Raw genomic sequence first — 11171 nt, 5'->3', positions numbered from 1 at the left:
ATAAAAATTTTAAAAAAAATTGTTTAAAAAAAAAAAAAGTAAGCCTCCTCAAATTAGTATGCACATTGAATTAGTTCCAGTTAGAATCCAAGCAATATTTTTAATGAAATTTCATAAAATTATCTTCAAATTCATATGAAAAATAAATGGCTGAAAATAGCAAAGAAAATCATAGAAAGAACAGAGTCTTGCCTTAACATATTATAAGGTCAAACAGAAATGGAAAATTGGTAAAACAAAATAGAAAATCCATATTTATGGATTTTTATGACCAACAGCTATATTTATGAAAACTTAACACATGCTATATGTGGAAGTTTAATTTGGTGGGAAGAAAATGGACTATTTAATAAATGATGTTGGTACAACTGCTTATCCAGATGGGAAAAAATAAAGTGGACTCTAATCTTATATATTACACACACACACACACACATACAAAAATCCAAACAGATAAAAATATGAGAGCAAAACAGTGAAAAAAAATATTGCAAGAAAACTTTAGAGACCATTCTATAAACTGATGATAGGGGAGAACTTCCTAACAAAGACTGGAAAGTGGAGGTTCTAAACAAGATGAAAGACTCTCACACCAGCATCTCATTCTGCATTTTACCATGCCTTTCACCAGAGACCCTTTCCAGGGCCCTACATTGGATAATGATTCCTACTTGGGGAAAACTCTGGGCTTCCAAGAAACTACCATATAAGAACCCAACTCACTTTTCTCAGCAAAAGGAACCCTGGAGTCAGTTCAGCTCAAATCAACTCCATGAGGTGATTTATTTTTTTGATCCTGAGATACCAAAGGATGACCTGGGTTTCTGCTTAGCAGCCTTGAACAACCACCACACACGGACATTCAAGAACAAAGTGAGATACTGTTACACCAGTAGACTATCCAGAATGCCCATGGAATCATCAAGACCCAATTCTCTAAAGTATTTTTACCCTTTCCTCTGCTATCTTCCATCAATTCCTGAGCTAACATCAGACACTGGACGAACTCTAAGAAAAAGTCTATCCACAGCATCCAGGGATCCATCGTGCCCCCTCACACCACAGCCACCAATGGAGGCTATTCCTGAAAGAATGATGATGGCTTCTTCTAACTAGTGTTGACAGACCCCTGGACTAATCACTCATAATGGAACATCCTGCCGCCTACCTCAATTAAATAGATCTGTGCCAGATGAAAAAAAAAAAAGATGAAAGATACATTTGACTATAAACCTTACAACTATCTTGGGATTACTGGGTAGCTCAGTGGTTGAGCATCTGCCTTTGGCATGATCCTGGAGTCCTGGGATCGTGTCCCACATCGAGCTTCCTGCATGGAGCCTGCTTCTCCCTCTGCTTATGTCTCTGCCTCTCTCTCTCTGTGTCTCTCATGAATAAATAAATAAAATCTTAAAAAAAAAAAAAAAACCTTTACAACTTTCCTACCACAAAGGCCCCAGAGAGAATATATGGGAAAATATTTACAATACAAATTTTAAAAGTTAATTTTTATTAAAAATAGGTAAACATGATCCAAAGAGTATATTAAAATGACCCCAAAGATCATGTGTGTATGTGTATGTGTGTGTTTGTCTGTGTGTGTATGCAAAGATTTTCTTGGAGCTCCAAAAGGTCCTCCATGAATAGCCTCCCTCTTTCTTGTCCAAGACCCTGAAAAAAATTGAAAGAGTAAAGAGTAAATATGGAAGCCAAAATATTCTATTCTTAATGACTGAGGCTAAGTTCCCCAGCCTGTATTCTCACCAGACTCACCCCTTAAAGCCTCTCTTCCATTATTTTTTTAATAATAAATTTATTTTTTATTGGTGTTCAATTTGCCAACATACAGAATAACACCCAGTGCTCATCCCGTCAAGTGCCCCCCTCAGTGCCCGTCACCCACTCACCCCCACCGCCCGCCCTCCTCCCCTTCCACCACCGCTAGTTCCTTTCCCAGAGTTAGGAGTCTTTGTTCTGTCTCCCTTTCTGATATTTCCTACCCATTTCTTCTCCCTTCCCTTCTATTCCCTTTCACTATTATTTATATTCCCCAAATGAATGAGAACATATAATGTTTGTCCTTCTCCGATTGACTTATTTCACTCAGCATAATACCCTCCAGTTCCATCCACGTTGAAGCAAATGGTGGGTATTTGTCATTTCTAATGGCTGAGTAATATTCCATTGTATACATAAACCACATCTTCTTTATCCATTCATCTTTCGACTGACACCAAGACTCCTTCCACAGTTTGGCTATTGTGGACATTGCTGCTATATACATCGGGGTGCAGGTGTCCCGGCGTTTCATTGCATCTGTATCTTTGGGGTAAATCCCCAACAGTGCAATTGCTGGGTCATAGGGCAGGTCTATTTTTAACTCTTTGAGGAACCTCCACACAGTTTTCCAGAGTGGCTGCCCCAGTTCACATTCCCACCAACAGCATAAGAGGGTTCCCTTTTCTCCGCATCCTCTCCAACACTTGTGGTTTCCTGCCTTGTTAATTTTCCCCATTCTCACTGGTGTGAGGGGGTATCTCATTGTGGTTTTGATTTGTATTTCCCTGATGGCAAGTGATGCAGAGCATTTTCCCATGTGCGTGTTGGCCATGTCTATGTCTTCCTCTGTGAGATTTCTGTTCATGTCTTTTGCCCATTTCATGATTGGATTGTTTGTTTCTTTGGTGTTGAGTTTAATAAGTTCTTTATAGATCTTGGAAACTAGCCCTTTATCTGATACGTCATTTGCAAATATCTTCTCCCATTCTGTAGGTTGTCTTTTAGTTTTGTTGACTGTATCCTTTGCTATGCAAAAGTTTCTTATCTTGATGAAGTCCCAATAGTTCATTTTTGCTTTTGTTTCTTTTGCCTTCGTGCATGTATCTTGCAAGAAGTTACTGTGGCTGAGTTCAAAAAGGGTGTTGCCTGTGTTCTCCTCTAGGGTTTTGATGGAATCTTGTCTCACATTTAGATCTTTCATCCGCCTCTCCTCTATTAAATTCTAGGTTGCTCACACCCATATCTACATCCTTCTTCATTCCATCTCTAGAAAAGAAGGTGGCTTTTCTGGTAACTCCTGAGGCCTCTAGCTTCTCCTTGGTTCACTGTTTCTGAGTATACTCCCATACCTGAACTGATCATAGTTAATAAGTAGAATGGGAAATGATGACTGACTTAAACAATCAGACCTTGCCTGGAGCTACAGAGAAGGGTGTCCATCATACTAACCGGGAGGCTAACTATGGGGGAAGAATGAATTTCCCAAATGGGGAGTCTAAGAGCTTCCTGCAAGAGGGAAAATGGAAGTGCAGAAGCCATTTGCAAAACCAGCAAATGCTCCCTACCCAGCCTTGGAGAGTCAGACAACAGGCAAGCTGATACCTAAAGAACAAAAAGGAATTAGCAGGGCATAGGAGAGGTGGAAGGCATTCCAGGCAGAGCAAATAGCATGTATAAAGCTCTGAGGATAACACACACAGGACACAGGTAGAAACTGCTAGTATTTCAGTGTGCCTAAAGCAGAGACTTGCATCCTCACCCTCAAAGACCAAATAATACCTATGTAGTATCAGTAAACATTTATGGACTGAAGGACCAGCATCCCCTGTGAATCAGCCTCATCCCTGGATAAGCTTCTTACTTTAACAGTCCCTTAGCCTACCACTCCTGTTCTGCAGTGCCCTCCCCAATCTCAAGGAACCCACAACTACCAAAAAGCACCCAAAGCTTAGACATAAAGGGCTGGGTCCCAGCAACTAGAGCTGACGGAGGGCTGGAGAGAAGCTAGAAAACTAAAGGGAGTCACAGCTACCTGAGGGAAATTTGGAGAAAGCTGGCTGAGTGAGACTTCCCAAAGCCTTTGCTAGCCTTCTCCAGAAGCCTGGGAGACTAACTCCCTCCAGCATAAACCCTGGAGCCTTAACACTTCTTTCAAGGCAATTAGAGGTGAAAAGACCCACAGTGTCTGAAGATCTAAATGTTGGGTTTCTCACTCACCATCTCCCTAGAGGTTGAAGGCCTATAGGTTCCCTGTTAGAAGCTCCCAGATACAAACCTTTCCAAACTACCCACGAAGGTTCTAGGGAAATGGCCGGTGTTAACCATACCATACCCACCTGATCACCAATGTGCAGAGTGTGTAAGAGCTTGGGCTCTGAACTCACACAGAACTAGGTTTGAACCTTGGCTCTGCTACTCACTGTGTGACCTTGGGCAAGGTACTTTACTCCTGATCCTCAATTTTCTTATTTGTAAAATGGGGATGGTAGTGTTGAGAAGATTAGATATAATAACTATATATTAGATGTTAAATGTGAATATTCTTCATAAGTATTAGTTCCTTTCCTTCCCTTGACGCCACCAGGCTTCTTTCCCCTATCTTGGATCCTTTCTCTTGTTCTTCAGACCCTATCTTGTCTCCTATTCTTGTTGCAAACAGACTGCCAGGAAGCTTCATAGTCCTGTCTGCTTGGAATAACTGCTTCTCAACTCAAGGAGACTCATGCAGTAATAACAGTTACAATCACTTAGTTATGTGAATTGAACACTGCCTGGTTTTATGGCAAGTTTGGGGGAATATCAAGGAGAATAAGACACAGACTGTTCCTCAAGGATCTCTACTCCAGTGGGAGAAAACAACACAGAAGACCTTATAATAATATGGCACAATAACTTAGATGTAAAAGGGAACATGCCCACTGAGTTTGGGGGCATCAGAAGGAGATGACAGATGAGGTAAGTTTTTTAAATTATTTTTTTTTATTGGAGTTCAATTTGCCAACATATAGCATATTACCCAGTGCTCATCCCGGCAAGTGCCCCCCTTAGGGCCCGTCCCCCATCACCCCAACCCCCTTCCCACCTCTCTTTCCACTACCCCTTGTTCATTTCCCAGAGTTAGGAATCTCTCACGTTCTGTCACCCAGATGAGGTAAGTCTTAAAGGATGAGTCGGTGTCAGCTGGAGGAAGGAAGATGAGGAAAAAGCAGAGGTGAAAGCATGAGCAAATTAAGGAAAGGACCTCAACCCTGGAATGTGCAAAGAAATGGGCAGTTCTGGGCTTGTGGAAAATAAAGTGGCACATAGCCTTTAGGAGATGCCCAATTATGTTTGGATAAGGATTGAAAAGAGTCTGATGGGAAATATACCAAATTGTTTTACCTACCTTGAAGTTGGAAATATGGTAGATGGGACTCTTTCAGGTTTTTTTTTTCTTTCAGGTTTTTATATCTCACTACATCATTTCAAACTGTGACAAGTGTGTGTCAATTTTATAATTTAAAAGTATATTTTTGAACATGTAAAAACAGTTCATTTTGGCTACAATGCATAGAACAACTTCGAGTGGGGCAAATCGGAAGCAGAAAGACCAGTTATAAGGCTACTGCAGGTGATGAAGTTCTAAACCAGAGAAGTGACCATGGGGATGGGGAGAAGTAGTCAAGGGTGTCAAGACTGTAGAATTGTGTAAGTGGTGGTACCTTTACTGAGACAGAGGCCATGAAGGAAAACAGATAGTGAGAGATCAAGGAATTGAGGACTCAAAAGTGACCCTGACATGCCCATCAAGATCTCTAGGTTGGGGATCCCTGGGTGGCGCAGCGGATTGGCGCCTGCCTTTGGCCCAGGGCGCGATCCTGGAGACCCGGGATCGAATCCCACGTCGGGCTCCCAGTGCACGGAGCCTGCTTCTCCCTCTGCCTGTGTCTCTGCCTCTCTCTCTCTCTCTCTGTGTGACTATCATGAATAAAAAATTAAAAAAAAAAAAAAAGGATCTCTAGGTTTCCTGGGAAGTGTCACTCTGAATGACCCTAGGTGGGAGAGATAGGCAATGGAGCCTCCATCCTGCTCATGGCTGTATCTGTGCCAAGATTTACCCTTTGCTTTCTAGTTTCAGCAGTGCAGGACCCAAATCTTGTCACTATTCTCTCAGCCTGGTGGGGTACATGTTGAATTCTAAGAAGTCTCCTCAAATGGAAAGGGTTATTATACACCACCAGTATAAGCAAACACCTGGGCATCCTGGGAAAGGATGCATCCTGGTGCAGCCCTAACTCTCTCTCTGACCCTGAGCAACCCACACTTCCTCAGTGGGCCTCAGTTTTCCCATCAGGAACTTAGAGGGCCAGAGGGAATAATTTTTAAGGTTCCCTTCCAACTCTCACATTCCATGAGCCAATAAATTACATGAAGCTTATCTAGCTTTTTCTGAGCAGGGAACATTTAAAAATCTGGTTTTCTGATGTAAAAAGCTTGCTCAAAGATCATAGGCTCTGTGTTAATTAGCCATGGGTTAAAAAAACATAAGGCATGCCTGCATAACTCCCTCATTCTGCATCCAGGTACAGGACCTACAGATAATTAGATTTCAAACACAATGAAGAAAGGATATCACACTGAATAGATGTGTGACTTCAGAGAAAGCTCTATTCTTTTTTTTTTTTTTAAGATTTTATTTATTTATTTGTGAGAGACACAGAGAGAGAAGCAGAGACACAGGTAGAGGGAGAAGGAGCCCGATGTGAGATTCAACCCTGGGATCACACCCTGAGCCGAAGGCAGAAGCTCAACCACTGAGTCACCCAGGCATCCCAAGAGAAAGCTCTATTCTTAAGCCCTTCTTTGGTGCCACAGTACAAGACCAGCTTCAAATCTTCATTATGAGCTGTGTGACCTCGGGCACGTTACCTAACTTTTCTGTATATTGTTTTTCTCTGACATTAAATAGGGATAATAATAGTACCTACTTCGTAAAATTGATATGATTAAATGAGTTTTTATATATGAAGTACATAGAACAGCACCTGGCACATAAGAATCGTAACACACAGGGCACCTGGGTGCTCAGTCAGTTAGGTGTCTGCTCATGTCATGATCCCCAGGTCCTGGGATTGAGCCCATCTGGCTCCCTGCTCAATAGGAAGTCTACTTCTCTCTCCCTCTGCCACTCGCCCTGCTTGTGCACTCGCTCTCTTGCTCTCTCCTTCTCAAATGATTAAAAAAAAAAAAGAAATATAACACACATGAGTATTAAATAAAATAATACTAATACATACATATACACATATGCTGATTCACTCTTTGTCTCTGTCCTTCAGAATAGCAGCTTCATCTTCCGCATACAGCCCTCAGACATTTCTGGGCACCTCTTCACACTAGCAAAATGGATAAAGAATTCTACCTAAAGTCTTTACACTGTATTATGTAAAGGAAGAGAAACACGTCTCCTCTAGGAGCTGTCAGAGACTAGAAAGTTTTTCTTTAAAAAAAAAAAAAAAAAAAAGATTTCTTCTCCTTTGCTGTAATTGGGTAATGTGGCCAGTGAAGACCTACCCCTGCAGGTGGGATTAGGTCAGTCCCACCCAAACCCATGGCTCAAGAGGAAGGCAGTGGACAGATCCCCAAAGGAAGATCAGATTTGATTTGACAAAGGGATGAAGATATTCACTGTAAGTTTCTACTAGATGACAAGTACCAGGCTACACTCTGGGAATATAATCCTCAAAGTCACAAATCCTGTGCTCCAGGAGTTTACAGCCTAGAAAAAGGCCATTATAACACAGCACAAAGAGAGAAGCATGAACTTGATAGCACAGAGGAGGGTCACTTTACTTGGCCAGGCCAGAGGGCAAAAAGGCATAAGACAGTGAGTGGGAATGGAGGTTGTTATGGAGATTCCCAAAAGACATGAATCTTGAAAGAGAAGTAAAGCTTTATCAGGTGAAGAAAGGGAGAAGGAATTTCCCAGCACCAAGCACCAAATGATCAAAGGCAAAAAAATGCAAGTAGTTTAGAATGACTAACGTGTAAAGTACATGTAGGGATGGGGAGAGGAGGAAGCAGTCAGGGAAGAGTGGGGAGATGTGAGATGGAAAGGCCAGGAGACCCCAACTCAGGTCAGATTTGTCTGAGATCTACATATCATTGGCATGAACTCAATAGTTGAAAACCTGAAGTAAGTTGAGAATAAGGAAAAGATCACACAGAACAAAAAGAAACAGGAGAGAGCCTGAAAATGTGTTACCAAAGAGGTAGAAGTCTTTAATAGGAAAATATAGAATGCCAGTTGTTGCAGAGATTAGGCAGGATAGGGTCTGAGAAGACAGTGATTAGTAACTGATGTTGACCTTGACCTCTGACAGAGCAGCTTCAACAATGGTGGACAAGCCAGGATTGCTTAGAAATCAGTAACCAGGAGATAAAAGTTGAAGTGATGACAGTTGCCTATTCTATCAAAGTGTTTATATTTTACAATAAAATATGTATCCCAAAACTTAAAATATACATCCAGGAACTTCCCTGCAGAAATTTGTACTAAAGAAATAATTAGGACTATGTGCAGATTTACAAAGGTTATACTGTTATGTTAATTATAGCAAATAACTGGAAATAATCTTATGATTATGATTTAAAATAACTAAATGACAGTGCATCCATACAATGGATGTATTTATTTAAAGATGTATTTATTTTATTTTAGAGAGAAAGAGCAGGGAGTAGGGGCAGAGGGAAGGGAATCTTCAGCAGACTCTGCTCTAAGCGCAGAGCCCCACACGGGGCTCAATCTCACAACCCTGGGATCACGACCTGAGCCAAACCAAGAGTCTGACCCAGGTACTCCCATACAATGGGAATTTTAATGCAATGATTCAAAATCATGCTGGAGAAAAATATTGACACGGGAAAAGTGTCAAGTTACAGAAGAGAACATCCAGAATGCCCTTTAAGTCTAAGTTAATCTCAAAGTCTTAAAATAGATTGGAAGGATATAATACAAAATGTTAACATTCGTGGTTACCTCTAGAAGCAGGATTACGGGGGTCTTGCCTAAAGTGTAATACAGTGTAAAGACCTAAAGTCTTTACACTGTATTATGTAAAGGAAGAGAAACACGTCTCTTCTAGGAGCTGTCAGAGACTAGAAAGTCTGAAACATGTTTGATTATTTGTATTTCCCAATTTTCTACTACTATATTACTTTTGGAATTAAAAAAAAAATTACAGCTTGCCAGTAATGAAAAAAGAACACAATCAACTTCAAGACAAATATGGTTGAAGAAGACATGAGTTTGTTTATGTGTGAAGGGAAAAGAGGAGCAAAGATTGAAGTTAGGAGAGGGAATTAATGAAAGAGTCAGGCTCTCAGAGATAAAGGGGATCCTGGGGATGAGGTGAAGATGGCAGAGGACTGAAAAGCAGTGGGAAGGAGACCTGATCATGGATGCATGATCACCTGCCATTCAGCATGTGGAGAACAGGGAGATTAAAGGGATGGAGGAGAGTGGAAAAGGTTTACAACAGCTGCTGTGGGGAATTAGGAAGTCAATTAACAATAAGTGAAGGGATTTTAGAGAGGCTCCAAGGGAGGGCCCAGCTGCCTCTGAGGAGCAGGACTTGATCCCACTGCCAGTTAATATATTAGCCGCAACCAAAAAAAAAAAAAAAAAAAAGTGCAGCCCGGATCCAATTAACTATTGTCCAAATAATATCCAGAACCTGTGACTCAGAATAACTGCAACACTAAAGACTTTATTAATGTATTAACTAATTTAAGCCCTACTTTTCTAGTTTGGTCTCAGGCAATCATACATCTTCACTGTAATCATTATTTTAAAAGATAAAAGAGGTGAGAACAGGTAGTAAAATGAAAAAGGATTTAGGGAAATGACTTTATCAGCCAAAATGATGAGTGTTAAAATGTCACTAATATATTGGAGCATAATACATAGCCAGCTGTTGCCAGGTTCTTGCTTGTTCATTCCCTAGATGAGTGTCTACAGAAGCCTTCCTAGCGTCTGATCATAAACAGTCTCTTTGCTTCAGCCTTGCAGGTAGGTAATTATAAAGTATTCCTGTCTCATAAATAAATGGTATCAGACTTTCCTATCTGATCAGTATAATCATTATAAATTACCTTAAAGTGGAAGTATCAGGAAATTCAAGATTGTTAGAACAAAGCAAAATCGTTTGTGCTTACTGAAGTCACTTCCTGGACTGAGGGAAAGCAGCTACCATCTGTTAAGAATCTTCTTTGATAGGCCCTTTATTTTCACTATTCTCATTTAATCCTCCTGATAATTCTGCACGGTAGATATAATTTTCTTCATTTTACAAACAACAGAAGAAGCTCAGAGATGATAAAACAGTGAAAATGATAGCACTAACCTCCTAAGGGTAATTTGAGTATTAAATGAGATAATACATGTGAAGCATTCAAGAAAGAGCAGCACAGGGTACTCTCCTCATAAACATTAACGACAATAATGTCTATTGGCCATAATATTCCAGGATTTATGCTATTGTTTGGTAAAATAAGGTGGTCTTATCCACTATTTCCATTTCACAACAAATTAAACAGGTTTAGCCAAGGTTCCAGCAAGCTCTCTATAGTCAATATTTCAACTATCACTTTCACCAGGCTCTGCTGGCTACCATGCATCTGCACTAGATTCAAGTTCTTATATCTTTCCTATGTTCCTAGTCAAATAACTTTACATTCCCTTGAACACAAACGAGCAAGGGTGACGAAAACCCAGAGAAGCAGCCTAGGTTCCAACAGGAATAAGCATGGAATCTAAAAAGCACTAAAGCATAAAAACATAGAGAAAGGAAAGTCTCTTCAACAAATGGTGCTGGGAAAACTGGCTATCCACATGCAAAAGATTGAAATTGGACTTTTACCTTACACCATATACAAAAATTAACTCAAAATGGATCAAAGACCTAAATGTGAAACTTAAAACTATAAAATTCTTAGAAGAAAGTATAGGGAAAGTATTCATGACATTGGATTTGGCAATGAGTTCTTGGATATGACACCAAAAGCACAAACAACAAAAGAAAAAATAAACCAGACTTTTTCAAAATTAAAACCTTTTGCGCATTAAAGGACACTATCAATAGAAAGGCACATTGCTCTACAAAATGGAAGAAAATATCTGCAAATCAAATATATGATAAGGGATTGATACTGAGAACGTATAAAACCTCTTACAACTCAACAACAAAAATAACCCAGTTGAAAAGCCGGCAAAGGATTTGATTAGCTCTTTCTCCAAAGAACACAAACAATAGCCAATAGGCTCCTGATAAGGTGCTCAATGTCACTAATCACTGGGGAAATGCAAATCAAAACCACAATGACATACCACTTCACACCCATTAGATTATATT

At 40.3% G+C, this 11171-nt stretch overlaps 1 pseudogene; it reads left to right on the top strand.

Annotated features, from left to right (window-relative positions):
* Window positions 1-617: 617 nt before the first annotated feature.
* LOC140598144 (cilia- and flagella-associated protein 276-like) lies at window positions 618-1112 on the top strand (annotated as a pseudogene).
* Window positions 1113-11171: the final 10059 nt, after the last annotated feature.

The sequence above is a fragment of the Vulpes vulpes genome, chromosome 3 (genome assembly GCF_048418805.1).
Source record: "Vulpes vulpes isolate BD-2025 chromosome 3, VulVul3, whole genome shotgun sequence".
Classification (NCBI taxonomy): Eukaryota; Metazoa; Chordata; class Mammalia; order Carnivora; family Canidae; genus Vulpes; species Vulpes vulpes.
This window is presented reverse-complemented; position numbering and strand designations above follow the sequence as displayed.